The sequence below is a fragment of the Mirounga angustirostris genome, unplaced genomic scaffold (genome assembly GCF_029215605.1).
Source record: "Mirounga angustirostris isolate CCGP_5_RB_7025 unplaced genomic scaffold, mMirAng1.0.hap1 SCAF_10, whole genome shotgun sequence".
NCBI lineage: Eukaryota > Metazoa > Chordata > Mammalia > Carnivora > Phocidae > Mirounga > Mirounga angustirostris.
In genome coordinates this window covers 60,083,695-60,098,140 of record NW_026991718.1, presented here as the reverse complement: position 1 = coordinate 60,098,140, position 14,446 = coordinate 60,083,695, and positions in this window count along the sequence as shown.

Sequence of the window (14,446 nt, the reverse complement as noted above, 5' to 3'; positions counted from 1 at the left end):
GAAGCACAGCCCTGCCAACACCTTGATTTTGGACTTCTGGCCTCCAGAGCTGTGAGAGACTGCATTTCTGCAATGGGTGGTTAATTTGTTAGGGCAGTGCTAAGAAACTAATACCAGGCCCTTTTTTTGAGATTACACTCTGCCATACTCGGTGGCTTGAAGATTGGACGTCTAGTCCTGAAATGTCCTATCAGGAGGAAAAGCCGAGGAGTAGGTTCCAGTTTCAGGATTCGCTCGGTGGAGTTTGTCAGGTGCAGCAAATACCAGAATGGCGCCTGTTGGATGCAGGGCTGTTGTTCCCAGGGCTGGGCTGGGACCAGAGATGCAGTTTTTTAAATCCTGGCCATCAGCAGGAAGCTCGGCACAAAGTCAGACGTCCTCTGCATTACCACTTCCTCTTGGGACTGAATCAGGTGACTGCACATGTTTGTACGCTTTAATTATTTATAGTGCACAGTCCAAAGCGGTGTTCGACCAGCCTAATGAGTCGGGGTGATTGAATCAAAGGAGAAGGGGATTCAAGTCCCACATAAAGAGTTTCTAATGGACTTCTCTCGAGTTTACAGCTGAAGGGAAGAACGATTCCCTCTGCCTTCTAATAGACTAACAAACCTCTCTAAATCTTCTTCCAAGACCCCAGAGGTGCCCGCCGTTGCTCTTTCATTTGAGAGCCAAAATGAGCACAATAAGTTTTGTGGCTGGCACAGATGAAATTAGGAATTTGTTAGTGAAATGTTCTAGACGCTGATTTTCCTGACAACCCTCTCATGGTTGTAGATAGCAGTCCCTGATCAACCAGAGGCCAATTAAAAGAGAGCAGCCGTTTCCCTCATCCAAATATTTCCACTTTACTCAAAATGGATTCCAAGCAGTCCTGGGGTTCTCGGGGATGCTTTAAATCCTTTTTTTCCTAGCTAGACAGCACTTTAGGTTTTCTGTTTAAGACTCTTACCATGGCAAAGCTCAAAAAGAAATCACATCTTGGTTTGGTTGGCCTCCCTGCCCACCCCCCTCCATACCTCTTGGTAGGGCATTTATTAATTTAGATTTCCTGGGAACTCGGGTCCCTCCTGGCCGGGGCTGGTAACAAAATCTATTAAAGATAATGAATTTTTTTCCTAAACTTTTTGGGCTGATCATTTTCCTGAAAGGTGCAGAGGGACAGAATTTTCTTTGCAAGGCACCAAGCCGAGACCATTGCAGATGAGTCCTTGGAGGACTTTTTGGGGATGAGGAGTAGATAGAGAGAGGAACCAGAAGGTGCTCCCTGGGGAGGAAAATGGTAGGGGGTGGGGAGAGCCAAGGAGGAGGGAGAGAAAATGGTGAGGGGGAAAAGAAAGACATGAAGATCCCTTGCTGCCTCAAGACCATTGAAGATGCTGCAAGTACTCCATAGGTTTTGAGAGTAGGTAAGCCAGAAAACTACACATAGTTGGGGCAATTGGGGAACAGGGATGGGCATCTGTGGACTCTAAAAAGGCAGGACTGGAGCAGATCACCAGCCAGCCTCAGAAAGGCTTGCCACAGAACCCAAAAAAGTTGCTGTTCTCATCTTTATCCTCCCAAGTGATGGCAACAGTCTTGTAAGAACTTGGGGAATGGGGGAGGGGGAGAAGGGGTTCGACAATTTTTCTATACCAGTCTCTAAATAAAGACTAATTTCTTTTAATGGGGTGAGTGGTTTGCTGGTTATACTTGTAATAGAAATTTAAGCCCATAGTTTTTCCAAATTATAGAGAGTAATGGAATTAATTCAGCTAACATGTAATATTTACTAATGTCAAGTAGTCTATGCACATTTGCTTATTTAAATCTCACAAGTTCTCTATGAGGTCAGTACTATTATTAAATGAGAGAACTAAGGCACAGACAGGTCACAGAATTTGCCAAAGGCTACTCAGAGCGAGGCTGTCCAACACCAGAGCCCATTTAACACTTACTTTCTACCACATCGTTGTCTGGACAATTGTCACACACATTAGAAGGCATAACATCCTGAGTGTGAGGGAATTACGGGACTCTTCACTGAAGGCCTCTGCGTGCTGTGCAGCAGAGGTTGCAGGATCACATCTGAAGCTGCAAGAGCTTGAGCAAGCATTAGTCCCATCGGGGGAAACTGAGGCAATAGGGAAGACTTCCTCAAGGTCACACGACTACTTTGTGGCAGAGCTGAGTTTGAATCAGAGTCTCCTAACTCTCAGCCTGAGGCAAGGAAGACTCAGGTGTCAACACTTCTCGACTCCCAGAATTGACCAGTGGTGCCATCAACCCAGAAGCGTGTGGCAGCGTCCAGGTGTGCCGCCCCAGAGGGAGGAGGAGCCCAAGAGAAAGAGCTGATCACAGCAGCCCACAGAAGATACACCGGGGAGGGGGGCCGGGCATCTTTGCTTTACCCTCACCTTCTGGGCACGTAGACCTCAGATCCCAGGTCTGCTGTTGGGAACACAGAGGGAAAGAAGGTGTTGATGAACCAGCCCTCCAAGGGCTGGAAAGTTTATCTGAACAAATGGTAAAGGAATTGGAGCTGCAAAGAGAGCTGAGCGGCAGAAGGGCTTCTTATTTGTGTCAACAAAACAATCAAACCTCTCCTTAGATCCCTTTATGGCAGAATAAGAAGGCTTTGGGGGATCCCAGCATACCTGTCACCGAGCATTTGCATTTCACACTGCAAAAACCCTTTAGATTAACGACCTCCCTATCTGCAAGATTTTCTTGTCTTAAGAGTCGAGTTATGTGTAATACCAATCCCGCCAAGATTAAAGAGGAAAGAATTTCTGGTACGAAATTTTGCTAATGACTGACTAAGACATAAAATCTTGCTGCAATAAATTAACACATGTCTCCTAATGTGGACCTACTGATGATTACTCGAGGCAAAATTGCTCTGGAACCACACACCTGGGCATCGTCGGGACCCCCCTTAGAAATGGCGGGCTTTATATTTATGCTCAGCTGCAGTGAACCCTGAGGACAGCCATCTGGTGCTGCAAGTACCAATAGCCCTGATGTGAAGCGTGGCATTTCTGGAATGCCGCAGTCATCCTGCAGGTAGTATGCACGGAAGAGAGAAAAGGATACCTCCTTAGGCTCATCATCACTACCCAGGCACCCCACAGGCCCCTTGCTGGCCTTCTGCCCACTAGACATTTTTTACCCAGTTTGTGAGTATTATCTGCCTTGGAAACAAGTGACAAATTCTGTGAGGTCCCTGTTCTGTGTATAAGGTAGCACAGCACGGCAGGAGGCCAGAAGAGCCTGGCCCCTGAGCTCGAGGACTCTGACCCCCACACTGACCTGGTGCAAATCTCACCTGTGCCATTTATTATTCATAATGGCCTCAAACAATTGACCTGTCTATGCCTTACCTTCCCCATCTGTAACATAGGGATAACCCTACCTACAAAGGTCACTTAGAATAGCCCTCGGCAGACAGCAAGAGATTCAAGGACAAGCATGGAGTTGGGCCCCTTCTTCCTTCTGATTCTCAGCCCAGGCCCATGCAGAGAAAGGAACTGACCTTCACTGTTCACCTGAGCAAGGAGGGCGCTAACATCTCCAACGAGTGAGCCCCACCACTCGCCCAGCATTAGGTTGCACTCCCAGCAGGCATGTCCGCTGCTTCACCGTTCTGTAAGTCCCCAGGTGTGGGTGCTTTAGGTTCTTCAGACTCCAGTGCTGCAGAGTTTTACTGCTTTTTGTTTCCACCAAGACCTTTTTGTGATGCTGACAGCACCTAGTAGTTGTAAATGGAAGTCTGTCCATTGGCTTTGCGAACCTGAGTTGAACCAGTTCAACCCTTAGCGCAGGACAGGAGTTTCAGAGGCTGGGACCTCCAGTATGGTTAACTCAAAGCCCGAGTCTTTACATCTGGATTTATCGAAGTGGTTCCCATGATGACAAGGATTCCTGCTCCTCTCCCTGCCCCTCTCCTCTGCTCCGAGTCTGGCTAAGCAGGGCATTTCCTCAGAATCGAAACAGCTCGACACCCCCTTACTTCCCCTCTCCCTCAGTTTTGACCACTGAAGGAATGTTGAAGTTTGTGGTGGTGAAGCACTTAGCAGCTTGAGATTTGTGAGAGAAATCGTAGTGTCGTGTACAATGGTGACTGGTACTCTTAAACCTGCCACGATGGTACTTCACTGGTCCATCCACAAGAACCTCTGGCAGATAAGAGGGAACAGGTCAGTGATAGAGCTGGGTCCCCTGTCAGTGGCCTTTTCATATGCAATATCTCTGATGTCTGCCCATCAAGAGTGAGTGTGGAGGTTAAAGGTGGGCACCCCTGTCTTGGCTATTGAAGGTTAAGTTGAACATTTTCCATGTCTCCCCATCACCCCCATTCCCATACACACCTGCCTAGCCCCTGGCCACCCTCTGCTAGGAGTTCACTTCCTAAAGACCTTCTCTTAGGGGCCCTGGGCATTGCCAGTGGTCTTTCACCTGGATGGTCCCTCAGGACTAAACCAGTACACTTAGGTAATGAGCTCACTGGACCCCAGCAGAAAGAACTAGAATGTTGTCTCCACTCAAACCCTGCCACATTACCCATTCTTGACTGCCCCCTTAACCTGGTACTTTAACCAAGGGGCTGGCCCAGTGATATGGTTCCTAGACATTTTTATCATGCTGTTCAAAGGTTTATAATTGCTATCACCAGATCATCCGAATCAGCATGCATTGTGTTTACCACATTCCTGTTTAAGAACCCAAGTGACTTTAAGGTCCACAATAAAAATGCTTTTTCTAGTTGTTTTGGTTCATCTCATGGTGGTAGGTAGAATTCGAAGATACCCCCTGAGATTTCTGCCCCTTGGGGTACATATCCTATAATAATACCCTTCCCTTGATGATCCCTATGAATAGGATGGTATCTCATATGACACAAAGGATTTTGCAGATGTAATTAAGGTCCTTAATCAGTTGACTGACTTTGAGTTAATCAAAGGGGAGATTATCTTGGATGGACCTGATCTGATTAGCTGGGCCCTGAAAAGAGGTGAGAAGCAGCAAGAGAGACTCCCCTTTGGCCTGGCAGAAAGGCAACCAAAGCAAATGGCCATGTTGTGAATAGCCTATGGAGTGGATCATGTAGCTCAGACGTGAGAGCAGCCCTAGGAACTGACAGCAACCCCTGCCAACATCCAGCAAGAACATGGGTTCAGTCCTACAACTGTGAGCTCACCCTGGGGCTTCTTCATATCACATCGATTTTAAGGTAGGGCTTAATACAGGCCCATTTCTGTTTAGCTTGTTCATCTTTAGTCTTTCTCCCCAAATACTTCTCACACATCTGTCCATTTTTGGCTTGGAGCTCCCTGCCTTTTACGCTCCCAAGTCTTAGCTCACTATACTGCGTTGAAACAATCGCTAAATCCTCAGTCCACAGAAGTCCTCAGTATCCCACGCCACTGCGACCTGCTAGGTTGGGCTTGATAGCCCAGCACCTGCATCTCAGCACAGCTTTGTTTTCCACTCCTGTCTTCATTTAAACAGTACCCCCCCAAGAAGTGCTATTACAGACTTTCCGGGTTTGGAGATTGCAAAGTTCACTTGGCTATGTCCAGAGGCTAGTGTGCCTCAGAGTTCCATGCAGGATACAATTGGCAGAAACAGTAACTGGTATTCTCAATTAAAGTGAAGTCTTTGAATGAATGACACCAAACATAATTACAGTAAAAGTTCTCTGATGAACCAGTGGAAACCACACAAACAAGGTTTTGCTGTATTTGATTTAGATTGCAGAAGGCTTCTCTATGATCAGCATAAGAACATGGTTAGAAGTTTTTAAATGAATGATTGTATGAATGAATGAACTAAACATTGTATTCCAGCAGCAATAGAATGAAGGGCCCATAAGAATGGTACCTAATTAAGTATCAGCATCTATAGTTTCTTGACTAAATGGTGTGTCACCCATTTACATACAAATGTCAGTAATATTAGTTACCCTCTGTGCTTAGTTGCTTTAATAAAAAGGTTACATTTCAAAATCCCATTTAATTGAGGGGGAGGATACACTAACTTCTGTCTGCATATGCCAGTCCAAAGATGGTAACTAAGCCCCTGGAGGTAACAGACACGGCCACCATGGAGGGCCGAGCAGCTTAGGGAGAATAATTGGCAGCCTGAATATTGTCCCTGCAAAATTCCTATCCACCGAGTAATAATAAGCAATTTCTTTGGGAATTTCTTTATAAGTATTTTATAATTCTCAAAAATTGGAAATAATCAATCCACCAATGTAGGATGAGTTAAATAAATCATGGTACCTCTGAATGGAATAGCACGCAGCCATTGAAAATATGGTAAGGAGCTATATATATATATATCAACATGAAAGGATTTCATGACATACTGTTAAATAAAAGAAAAGCAGGTTGGAAAGTAGTATTTACAGCATAAGTATATGGGGGAAAAAACCCAGAAGGCAATGTAACAAACATGCTACCCATGGCCAATTTTGGGGGAGTGGAGCTTATAGGCAGGGTATCCATATTCCCTGGTGTGTCTGGAACAGTCTAATTAGAAGAACACACCTGTTCACTCCCATTCAATTTGCCATATAAACAGTGTTCTTGTTTATTATTTTAAGATTTTATTTATTTATTTGAGAGAGGGCGCACAAGGCGGGGGAGGGTCAGAGGGAGAAGCAGACTCTCCACTGAGCAGGGAACTTATTGTGGGACTCGATTCTGGGACTCCGGGATCATGACCTGAGCCGAAAGCAGAGGCTTAACTGACTGAGCCACCCAGGTGCCCAGTATTCTTATTTATATGATAAATTATATGGCCACCCTATGGTCACCTATATGGTAGTTTTACTTTACTCTTGTATTTTTGCATTTTAGCATGTTCTTACCATCAAGAAAATAGCTATTTTTATTTGGGGGAGGAGGGTAAGCATTGTGTAATGTTCATGTCTCAGTTATTTAAATCTGCTGGTTAATCCAAAGGATACATTTTGGCTACTTCAGTGGTGCCTCCTAAATACCAGGCACTACACTAGGCACAGGGGATCCAAGAATGACCCAATAGTCCCCATTCTCCAAGCTGCAGAGCTCAGGGCCACCCACCACCCCTCAAGTATCAGTTAAGCACTTTACATGTATTATCTCCTTTAACAATGATAGCACAACCCATAAGCACAGTCATTATTCCCTTTTTATAAGTGAGGAAGTATCAGAGAGGTTAAGCTACTTGCTTGAGGTTGCACAATCAGAATTTAAAGCAGAGCAGTCTGTTCCAGCGCCCATGTTCCTAACTACCAGCTGGAGTGTATGGCCTGGGCAGGCAGCAGACAATAACAGGTAAATATGATGCCATGTAGAAAGTCCTATGATAAAAGCATGCCAAGTGCTATGAGAACATGAGGCTGGGCAGATAACCCAGCCCAGGATGGGGGACTGGGGTTTCTTGGAGGTGGAGAGTGGGAATGGAAGAACATTCCAGGCAGAGGCAATAGAATGAGTGCTTGGTATTGGTGGACTCTTGGAGGAGTGGCAAGTAACGTGAGCTTGGTGACCTATAATGTGCAAACGGGAAGTGGAGGGACCAGGCTAGCCCATGGGGGGCGGGCGTGCCCACTAAGGAGTTTCCCCTGGGCCCAGGAGACAATGGCTGGGTGTGAAAGAAGGGGAGAGGGGCCTTTTGCAGATGGCACTGGAGGTCCTATGGAATGGGAGTTGGGGGGGTAAGGTGGTGGGCACTGGGGAGATCAGCAAGCCCCAACCACATCAGGGGAGGATTCCCTATGAGGCTACTGCAGTTTAAGCTCAGGGCCCACCCCCAGCAGAGGCCCCTTCCAAGGCCTCTTTCAAATTTTGTATTCATAATTTTGTCATCTTTCTCTTATAAAGCCCCCTCTCAAAACTGTTGAAGCTTCTGGCCCCCAAAACCTAGGTCTGCCCCCCTGTGAATAGTAATTATTTTCTTGTGCCAGCTTCTGAGCCCCAGCGCTTTAATAAAATTCATCTTCTTTAAATTCCTCTTTTGAGTTTAGTTTCTCTTCCTCTTCTTTAAAAAGAAATACCTTGTTTTTCTTAATATCATAATCTATTCTTATCTTCTTGTTTTCATTTTGCCACCTAGTTATATTTGTTACTGTCAAACTTCTGCTGTATTTTATAGCATTCCTCTCTCTCTGCTGCACCTCATAATATTTTAAAGTGTAAACAACAACAGAGTCTGGTGAACTGCAAATAGAAGAAGGCTATACAGACCCCTTCCATCGCACAGCAGGGCCTTCTGCTGGAGAAGAGCCCCACAAGGCCCCCTCTCTTCTTGTTGCCCAGCCTCTGACCAGCTTCTCCCCTCCCTTTGACCTCTGTCTCCAATTCTCTGCTATTTTACTTTCCCTCTGGCTCTTTTCTCTGAGCCTCTGACAGGCCCAAAGTCACTGCCCCAGGTCCTGTCTTTCCTCGAAGATCAAGCTCTGTGTTCTTCTTCACCCATGATGCACATTAAGCAAATCGGGTGATTATTACAGGGTTCCTCAAATATGGCACTCTTTGGGGGTGTTAGAGAAGGGAGCAGAAAAGTGTAGTCCATATGCGATGTGTATATGCATTTGACTGCACATGCGAATCCACATGTCAATCTCACCCCCAGATTCTGCTGCTCAGGCCTGCTCTGGATGCTCATCCTCAGTGGTGAAGCACACAAATTTTATCATCATCTGTGTCCTTCCTACCCTCCCCAGATCCATATCTTCTGAACCTTCTGGTAGCCGCACTCTGACTTTAATATTTAGCACCAATGTATCCCACAAAGCAACCAATTAGATGTCTCCATTAGCAGTTTAGTTAATATGGTCACCTGACACATATCTCAGAATACAAACTCCTTGATGGAAGTGGTTGCTCTTCTTTGCTGTCTAGTGTTGGAACTGAGTCAGCATTTGTTGTATAAATGAAAACCCCCAAGTGATAGTACAACCTCAAAATGGGCCTTTCATCGTCCCTGCTCACACGAGTCGGCCCACCCTCTGGACAGTCCACTCATCTTCTTCATCGCTGGCTTGGGATCGTGCCTTCCTGTGCCTACTGCTTCCCACTCTCACCAGCCAAGAAGGCAGGGCAGAGAGAAGAGACACGCACAAAACTGTCTCAGTAACAAGTTCTAGGCCATTGAGCCTCCCAGCAGGGTCAAACACTATTCCATTTCTGAGTGCATTTTTCACTCGTTCAAGTTAAAGCAGCCAAACAAATGATCACAGGTCCACACTCACAGTGTCAGGTCAGGCAATAGCAATCAAGGGTCCTGCTTAAAAACCGGCTGGTTGGTCCAAAGCACTGGCAGAATTCTTGCTTGGGCTACTGAAGACCAATGTCAACGCATATAACATGAGGTCACATTGGTTATAGTTAGAAAGATGCGTGAGCAGAAAGGTCATAAGTGTTGTACAAGGAAAGTCAGCTGCCGGGCTTTTAAGGGACCTCACTGCTTGGATGGTCTTCATGAATATATCACTACCCAGTCCAGACTCTCAACTGTGCAGTATCTGAAAACAGACTTGATCAACAAACCCCGAGATGATCAGACTTTCCATGGTAAACTCCAGCTAACTAAATTCACAGGAGACTGAATGTAAGTCAGAATACCAGTTGATTTTTTTTACATGGATTATCTCTTTCCAAAAGCCAGAGAATTCCAGTCCCCCAAATCAAGTTCTACCCTTTCCCTGTATCACACTGAATTAATAATGTGAAGTTTGTTTGATGGGATAGAAGCAGAGCTGGGTCAAATGGTAACTTTATGTTTAACTTCTTGAGGAACTACCAGGGTCTGTTTTCCAAAGTAGCTGTACCATTTTACATTCCCACCAGCTGAGGTGAGAGTGCTGATTTCCCCACATCTTCACCAACATTTGTTATTTTTCTGATTATAGCCATCCTGCTGTGTATGAAGTAATATCTCACGGATTTGTTTTGCTTTTCTTTGATGTTGAGTACATTTTTAGGTGCTTATCGGCCATTTGTATATCTTCTTCGGGGAAATATCTACTTAGATAATTTTTTAAGTGGGCTATTTGTCCTTTTACTATTGAGTTGTAGGAGCCCTTTATATGTTCTGGGTACAATCCACTTATCAGATATACATTTTTTTATAGGTGTTAATGGCACTGTCTAAAATATTAAGGCATTCAGTCTCCTTCCCCTTTTATCATATATCCTTGGATCTAGAACTTAATATTTCTGGCATTGAAATAATTTTGTGAAAAAAAATGTGTATGTATGTCTTCCCCCCCATACCTAAAAGCTAGAATTAAATCAATGGTGTATCTTACAATCACCAGTGACTTGTTAAAGGGTGGAAAGGTCACCCAAGGTTGCCCATAGGTAGTTAAAGTTTTGTGGACAGAAGGGGGAAGAACAGATGGGAAGAATAAAAAGCTAGAAGGGGCAATCACCATCATCAGCAGACTTGGGACCGTTAGAAGTGGAGTGTGGGAAATATATCTTTTCCTTTATTTTATTTATTTTTTTTGAGAGAGAGAGAGCATGAATGGGAGTGGGGCAGAGGGAGAGAATCTTTTTTTTTTTTTTTTTAGATTTTATTTATTTATTTGAGACAGAGAGAATGAGAGACAGAGAGCATGAGAGGGAGGAGGGCCAGAGGGAGAAGCAGACTCCCTGCCGAGCAGGGAGCCCGATGCGGGACTCGATCCCGGGACTCCAGGATCATGACCTGAGCCGAAGGCAGTCACTTAACCAACTGAGCCACCCAGGCTCCCAGAGGGAGAGAATCTTAAGCAGACTCCACGCCCAGCATGGAGCCCAACTCGGGGCAGGGCTTGATCTCATGATGCTGAGATCATGACCTGAGCTGGAAATAGGAGTCAGATGCTTAACTGACTGAGCCACCCAGGTGCCCCTGTAAATATTTCTTAATACAGAAAAAAAATTGAAATGCTTTTCTTTAGCAGGCACAAGGAAGCCCCTAATTAGGTACCCAACTACCAGTGTTCACCAGAGAAATCAGTGGCTCTCGTAGTCCTAACCAGGAATCAAACCACAAGAGGCTAGAGGCTCTAGGCTTTGTTTCAACAATCTCTTCTGCACTGGAAGAAGGTAGAGGGGTTCCTTGTAAACTAAAATGACGGATCTGCCAAACCACATTAAAGAGGCATTTTTTTATGACAGAATGGGCTCTCATCTTGTTAAGGCTCTTCTGGGTGTAAGGACAGAACCTCCCACCTTCGCCCCCACTCAGATACAAATGGGTAGGATGGCAGTAACCATCCAGAGAGGGTGCTGAAACAAGGACGGTCAGCGCTCATGGGGCCTCGGCAGACCCCAGGGCAGGTGGGACCGGTCTTATAAAGCCAGGGATATAGGGTGATCCAGGGATCAGTAATCATAATAATAGGTAACATTTATTGAGGGCTGGCTGTGTTTCAGGCACAGTTCTGATCAATTTATGTGTAATTAACTCATTTAATCTTCACAACAACCCATGAAGTAGACTTTTATTATGCCCATTTTAGAAACAAGAAAATCAAGGCATTAAGAGGTTAAGTAACTTGCCCAAGGTCATGCAGCTAAGAAGTAGTGGAATCACGATTCAAACCAAAACAGTTTAGCTCCAGAGTCCATGCTCTTAATCCCTGGGCTTTGTTTTACTTTGTTCCAGGTCAAGTTCCAAACAAATGCATAAACATGCACACAAAGAGGGATTAGGTGGGAAATGTAAATGAATCTATAGTTGTCCTCATCTTAGATTCATAAAGCTGACCAGGATTTTCAAGATGATCTAGTCCACAGCCCCAAGACTTTTGCAGGGGCATTCGAGAGAGGTCAAAGATTATTTCATAATAATTCTAAGACACAATTTGTCTCTTTCACTGTGATGACATTTGCACGAATGATACCAAACTGGCGGTGGACAAAACTGTTGATGCCTTAGCATGAATCAAATGTACTAGTGGTCATTGTATTCTTACTGCTACACAGCACAAGTTAAAAAGAAAAGAGGCCAGAGTTGCTTAAGAATGTCCTTGATGGGGCGCCTGGGTGGCTCAGTTGGTTAAGCGACTGCCTTCGGCTCAGGTCATGATCCTGGAGTCCCGGGATCGAGTCCCGCATCGGGCTCCCTGCTCGGCAGGGAGCCTGCTTCTCCCTCTGACCCTCCTCCCTCTCATGCTCTCTGTCTCTCATTCTCTCTCTCGCAAATAAATAAAATCTTAAAAAAAAAAAAAAGAATGTCCTTGATGAAGCAGTAAAAATTATTAATCTTACTAAATCCCAACACTTGAGTTAAGAGGCTATGGGATGAAATGGGAAATACATACAGGAATCAGCAGCATTCCCAGCACAGTGATCCTGAGCAACGCACTTGTGTGATTGTTGAGTGGTAAGCTGAACCAGCGGATTTTATCGTGCAACATCATTTTTTATTTGAAAGAATAACTGACAAATCATGATTCCTCAGACTTGGATAGGAGGCAAACATCTCAAAAATAACTAAATGAGCCTGCTAAGTCGTGGAAAACAATTGACAGCATTTGTTGCCAATGATAAAATTCAAGCTTTCAAATAAAAGTTTGAAATTTGGAAAACCTGGACCCATCACAGTGAGCTTGATGGCTTCAGAGGCTCCTCTGGGGGCACCTGGGTGGCTCAGCTGGTTAAGTGTCTGACTCTTGATTTCAGCTCAGGTGATGATCTCAGGGTTGTGAGATTGAGCCTGGCATGGGAGCCTACTTAAGATTCTCTCCCTTTCTCTCCCTCTGTCCCCCACTCCTCTAAAAAAAAAAATATATATATATATATAATTTTTAAAAAATAAAGACTTTTCTGATAGATTGGTAGTAGTAACAAATGTGATTTTTAAATATTCTGTATTTTGTATCATTTATTTGATATTGTATAATGGAATGTGTCAACAATTGGAAGATCTGCCTAACTCTATAAACCAGCATTTTCCAAATGACAAACACATGATGTTATAAAATCCCGCCTGAGTAAACAATCCATTCAAAGTATAAGATAGACTGATGGGTTTTAATGGAACAGAGCCTGAAAAGTTCATTGATATCACTTTATATTCCACATTTATTAGAATTCTCCTCCCTTTTCCAATTATATATCTCTTTAAAGATGGATTTTCTTTATATACTTCAGCAAAACAATATATCACAACAGACAGAATGCAGAAGCAGATATAAGAATCTGGATGTTGGGCGCCTGGGTGGCTCAGTTGGTTAAGCGACTGCCTTCGGCTCAGGTCATGATCCTGGAGTCCCTGGATCGAGTCCCGCATCGGGCTCCCTGCTCAGCAGGGAGTCTGCTTCTCCCTCTGACCCTCCCCCCTCTCATGTGCTCTCTCTCATTCTCTCTCTCTCAAATAAATAAATAAAAAATCTTTAAAAAAAAAAAAAGAATCTGGATGTTTTTTACCAACCCAGACATTGAAATAATGCCACTCTTCCAATATTTTTGGGTTTTGAAAATACATCACTTTTTAATTTATATTAACATGCAATGTTTTATTACTGTATGTTTACTAAACTAATATGTAAATATTTTACATGTATCCTTTTTAATGTCTAATATTATAAATAACTATGAAATGCCTCACATAAATAAAAGCTCCTTGGAGTCTTCAACAATTTTTAAAAGTCTTGAGAAAAAAAGTTTTCGAAACTCTCATCTAGTCCAACATTTGCCAACCACATTTCAGAAGTAAGTAAGTCTTCTTTAGAAAAAAGGATTATGGCCAAAATAAGTTGGAAACTCCTGCATTTAAAAATATATGTATAGGGGCATCTGGGTGGCTCAGTCATAAGTGTCTGACTCTTGATTTCAGCTCAGGTCATGATTTCAGGGGTTGTGAGATCAAGCCCCGCATAGGGTTCCATGCTCAGTGGGGTGTCTGCTGGAGATTTTCTCTCTCCCTCTGCTCCTCCTCCCCCTCATGCTTGCTGTCTCTCTCTCTCTCTCAAATAAATAAATAGTCTTTTAAAAAATACATGTATATATGAGTATGCTTATCTGGATGAGCACTGAGTGATGTATGAAACTGCTGAATCACTATATTGTACACCTGAAACTAATTTAACACTGTATGTTAACTACACTGGAATTAAAATTTTTTAAAAAAGGAAAAAAGAATAAAGAGCACATTATTAGAAAAAATACATGTCTATATATGTAAAATATATGATACACACACATAAAAGCATTTCTTTATTGCAGGACTCTTAAGAATCACGTTATATTCTAATGGACATGGTGATGCTCTCGAGGGAGAAGATGGGATGCAGATTTCCCCAAATGTACTTGATCTCCAGTTCTTCATTCATGGACTATCTATTAACATTTTGAAGCACCGGTGTTCCTTAGACCACATTTTGAGGAATGTTGATCTAGGACTGTCTCCTCATTTTCAGATTTCAGAGAAATAAAGTGACTCGCCATACATTATACCACTAACTGACGATACTGAG